General features: G+C 36.2%; 1 long non-coding RNA gene across 1 annotated transcript; it reads right to left on the bottom strand.

Annotated features, from left to right (window-relative positions):
- Window positions 1-227: 227 nt before the first annotated feature.
- LOC113017887 (uncharacterized) lies at window positions 228-536 on the bottom strand. Its single transcript, XR_003271608.1, has 3 exons — window positions 475-536; window positions 327-377; window positions 228-238 (listed from the first exon to the last, which is right to left on the bottom strand). It is a non-coding gene; the product is annotated as an uncharacterized LOC113017887 (long non-coding RNA).
- Between the last annotated feature and the right edge of the window lie 4,844 nt (window positions 537-5,380).

The following is a 5,380-nucleotide window of genomic DNA, read 5'->3' as shown; positions in this document are numbered from 1 at the left end:
ATGTTCATACTTTTATTCCACAATCAGAGAGAAAGAAACAGAGAGAGAGTGCAGGACAGACAGACAGGTGACAGTCTCAGGTGTATACACTGCTACAAACGATACACGACTGTAAAATATTAATATGAAACATATTTAACAACTTTCAAAAGATTCAAGACTCCATTTCTGTGAAAGTAAATAGAATACTTACTATAGTATAGTCAAATGATGCATCCAGTGCCACATACAGAGCAGACTATTTGGAAGAAAAAATAAAAATCTCATTTTTTTAGAAGCTTAAATTAGCTTCTGTATGAATCTCAAGAAGAGAAGAGAAAAATTACCATCAGCATGAAGATCCCACAGTCAACTCCATAGTCTTGGCTTGGAAAACCCTGTATTACATTGAAAATAAAGGCTCGTTAATAAAATCCCTTAAAAGAGGACTAGTGTAATTCATATTATTCACCATACACTTAAACTAGCACATACCTTCAAGTCAAAGCTCTTTTTTTCTGACCACTGCCCGGGAATGATCTTCACTGCAAGATTCCTTTTTTTTTCAAGACAGTTACATTCACAAGTTAACAGACATCATCATGATGGGTGTGAAATGTTTATTGCTAATAGCACCAACTGTAACTACAGGCCTTAGGAACACGACCTCAACAAAACAGCATAACAAAATGAAAAAGTGCAGTCACATGCTCACAGTTGGTCAAAATAAAGCATTTTCAGCTTTAATTTCAGGTTGGCATATTTTACAAACTAATATTTAATGGTGTTTTATGTTAAACTAGAACATTGGAAGACCCTATTTATGTCTGAAACTCATCTAAAGACAGCATCACTGACTTGATCAGAATGTGAAGATGAGAAATAGAATAAAATGTTGAAGCATCATGCTGATATAGTTTATAAAAAAAGCATGTGAGTGTACTGTATGTGTGAACACTAAAGATCAGCAGAACATGATCTGGGATGCACTTAACCTGGAACACTGAACAGGTTCCTGAAAACTACCAGAACAAACCAAAAATGCTTATAAAAATGTGACCTCAAAAGTGTTGGCCACCAAATCCTGCCTTTGTGTATAATCAAGAAAGAGGATTTCTCTTTTAGGTGGCTTCAGTACCTAAAAGACAGTTAGCCATGACTTCAAACCTGAAAACAATCTCATTGCAAGCGATCACAATCAAAGACTTTTGAAACTGCGTCATAAAAGCTTGAATACATCTCAGACACATAGCAAAATTCTAACAGTTTGTATATGTCAAAAAACAAGACTTACACACAACTGGAAATGATCAGGTGTCCAGAGAGGGAGAACTATGATGTGCATCCTCTGAGCATCAGTCTGAAACAGAATTTTATTTTAAGTATTCTGTATATGAACTCTCACATTTAAAACAACTCTTTAAATTAAAAATAATCAAAAAATCGCCCCTGGATATAATGATTATAAACTGACTGATCAGACCTCATGTTATTATTTAAGGTGGACCAACAGATGAACACAGAAATGTCACATCTACTCTTGAGTTTAAAGGTATTGATAAGAAGACTGATTTCAGACAATGTAAGGATATCAAACTTTATAAATATATTATTGTCACTCCTAATCTCGAAATAGAGATTAAATACAGCTTTTTAAAAATTAAATACACTAACACTGTCATCTGAACAGGGGAAATGATGACAGAGACGGGAGCTCTGACTACAATTATGTGAATCATGAGACAGGCTCAGGTACAAGTCTACAAATACGTCACAAATACTTTCAGAATGAAATAAATCATATTGTTTTTACAGTAAAACAACTTTGGAGTTTTGTTGGAATAATTTGAACTTATTTTCTTTAGTTAGATTCAATCTTTTGCTAGTTTAGCCAAACCAAAAAAACAGGACTTTCATATTATTTTAGATGGATGAGTTTGTGAAATTTGAATGCAAAATAATTTAAAAGTTCACAAAGCAGACTCACAACTTCAGCATGGAAAAGAACATAAAATAAATAATCAAACTATAACTGTGTTTAATGATATTTCTGTAACTGTAAAATCATTTAGTTGACTTGGCTCTGATGGAAGACTGATAATCCAATCTACTTTTGTACTTATTTATGTTTATGTTGCAGTAACTCTCTCTCCCTATATATATATATATATATATATATATATATAGATAGATATATATTTATATTAGGGGTGCAACGATACACAAAATTCACGGTTCGGTTCGATACTTTGGTGTCATAGTTCGATTTCTTCGATACAAAAAATGTTCATGCCTTTTTAATTTGTCATTTATTACAATTATAAATATATATTTTAACTCAAAAGTACAGTTTTTAAATTTAATGTTGCTGAAACAACAAAATAATAAAAATTCTATCTGATTGAGGAATCACTCATCTTTGGAAAAGAGAGTTTATTACAGAGAAATGGCTCTTTCCAAAATAAAAGCTATACTATACGTTTCTCCTGGGCTGTATTCTCAGCAGCATATTAAACATATCAGGTCCCCATAAGGAGAATCATGTGCTAACGGCTGTCGAAATGAGTCGGGTAAAGTTTGTAGCATGCATGCTTATTTTACTTTCTGTCTCTCACAGATATTTTTTTTTAAATCTAATGATAGACTGAGCCACTAAGAAAAGAGGAAATGCAGCCTGTGGTTTCCGCCTGAAGTTTCCCTTGTTATAAATGTCTTGTTTCATTTTATCAACACATAGAGAGAGTTAACAAGGAATCCATAAAAAGAGCACATATAAATGTTCACTTTAATTTCTGTCTGCATGGCAGACATAGCGCTGTTTTACAGACAACTGACATTGTCTGCCAAAAATGAGAATTTTGGTCATTGCTATCTTAGTTTTTGAAGCCAATTTTGGACCTCAGTGGCAAACTGAGCTTCACTGCATGCTCACATGGAACATTTCAGTGAGGAGGTGTCCCCACCCTGACGGGATTTATTGTGGGGACTAACTTCAGCACTTTATTGTCCTTAAACACGATGCTGCATTCAGTAACACTTGAAACTACAGTGACTGAGACCATTAATGTATCAGGAATATATTTACTGGTGTCATAAATCAGTTGAAAATCTGGCTTTTTTTTTTTCTTGTACCAATAAATAAAATCAATGTAGATTTAAATAAGACATCATTATTATTCCATTAGAACTTTATGGTAAATGGTCTGTATTTGTGTTAGGGAGTTTTATTGTTTTCATTTGATTATGCTTCAAATGTTACGTTATACATATTTCACCAGACACAGTTTTCTGTAGAAACAGGAAGCTGACCCTGTGACACTGACATTTACCGCAAGAGACCAGCACAGAAATACATATCCGCAGAAGTTGACTTGCATTATATTATTCTTAGAAATTGACTTGCAACACACATACTTTGTGACACACACACACACACACACACACACACACACACACACACACACACACACACACACACACACACACACAGCTTACACACAGACAGCATTAGGACCTGCGTAACAGGAAATGTGATTATATTTGCATATTGACGATGTAACCTATAAAAATAAACGAATACTGCAGTTTGTGGTGATTGCTCTCTGAGTAGTTCACCCGTGCAGCACGTTAATTATCTCAAGTGTCTCAGTGTTGATTATTCACCTGACTGTTTGTCAACTGTAAATCTCTGACAATTTGTATAAGAGATAAGAGATAAGATAAGATAGAACTTTATTAATCCCTCGGGTGGGTTCCTCTGGGAAATTCGATTTCCAAAAAAGCACAGCACCGACAGAAGTTACAGAGTTATACACACACACATATATATAAATACAGAGACAATATAAATAAAATATACGAAGGGGATAAATAGAATAAATAGGAATAAAAATAAAAATACAAGTGAATTGCACATTTCAAGTATTGAGGTCTATTTGCACCGTTGACTATTTACAAAAGTATTGCACAAGGTATTGTACAGTGAGGTGAAGAGGCACTACAGCTTAGTTGTTCCCCCCTCCTTTGTCCTCCTGTTTCCCCTCCCTCTCCCCTCCAGAGAGGAGTTAAACAGTCTGATGGCGTGTGGGACAAAGGAGTTTTTAAGTCTGTTAGTTCTTGTCTTTGGGAGAAGCAACCTGTCACTGAACAGACTCTTCTGGTTGTTAATGGCCGTGTGCAGAGGATGCCTGGCATTGTCCATAATGTCCATCAGTTTCTTTAATGTCCTTTTCTCTGCCACTGTCACCAGAGTGTCCAGCTTCATGCCGACCACAGAGCTAGCCCTCCTGATCAGTTTCTCCAGCCTGGATGAGTCCTTCTTTGCTGTGCTGCTCTCCCAGCACACCACAGCATAGAAAAGTACTCCAGCAACCACCGACTGGTAAAACATCCTCAGGAGCTTCCTGCAGATGTTAAAAGACCTCAGCCTCCTGAGGAAGTACAGTCGGCTTTGGGCTTTTTTATACAGGTACTCTGTGTTGCATGACCAGTCCAGTTTATTGTCCACCCACAGCCCGAGGTACTTGTACTTGTTGACCACCTCCAGCGCTTTACTTGGTCCTAAGGACCCCAAAGCGCTTTACACTATACACAATCATCCACCCATTTACACAGGACTGTTAACACAATGTAAAACTATTGCTTGGTTGTATCAAGTTTGCATTATTATTTTATATGAAGTTGAATGAAGTTCATGTTAACTGTGTGTAATGAGGACCTTGGTTATAGTTTCACAGGAAGTCTCACTTCTCAGTAAAGACACATGATTGGTGGAAAATACTGTGTGAATATTTCTAATATTTAGTTCTGGCGTGAATGCTGTGGTTACGGCAATGATTGATTGAAAGGCTTTTTATATTCCCTCAGTATGGATTCAGTTTATAAAATTACTATGGCAACAGGTTTAAGGAATATGTGTTATAACACCATTAGAATTGTTTACTAATAGGTTACTATACCTGGCCTCTGTTTCAGGGCTTCTACAACAAGTTCACAAAATCTACAAACTATAATAAGGCTGCAAACAATGAACAAGTAATCCAAAGCAGACTGGTGTCAGTTCTGTGACTGAGGACAAAGAGGAACTGAAGCTTGAAGCTCAGTTAGGTTTTGCTTGTAAAGACTGTCTCTAAATTCAGCCAAACGATGAACAGTCTTAACAAAGATGAGCTGAAATTTCTCTTCAGCCTGATGACTTTTTTCCTACGGTTACTTTATAACCTTATTTCTCCAATGGAGAGAATCTCTCTCCACACATGGAATGTTACATATTCTATGTGGACGGAATCACCCGTACATGAGGCAGGGTTTTGAAATTCTTTAATACACTCTGGTTTACAAGGTCACACCTCACGGCTTAGTTTGATAGGAACATGTCTCCAAAAGCCCTCGGAGCTGGAGA

Source organism: Astatotilapia calliptera, unplaced genomic scaffold, assembly GCF_900246225.1.
Source record: "Astatotilapia calliptera unplaced genomic scaffold, fAstCal1.2 U_scaffold_26, whole genome shotgun sequence".
Taxonomy (NCBI): Eukaryota; Metazoa; Chordata; class Actinopteri; order Cichliformes; family Cichlidae; genus Astatotilapia; species Astatotilapia calliptera.
Note: the sequence above shows the minus strand (reverse complement) of the source record. Positions and strands in the feature narration are given on the sequence as shown.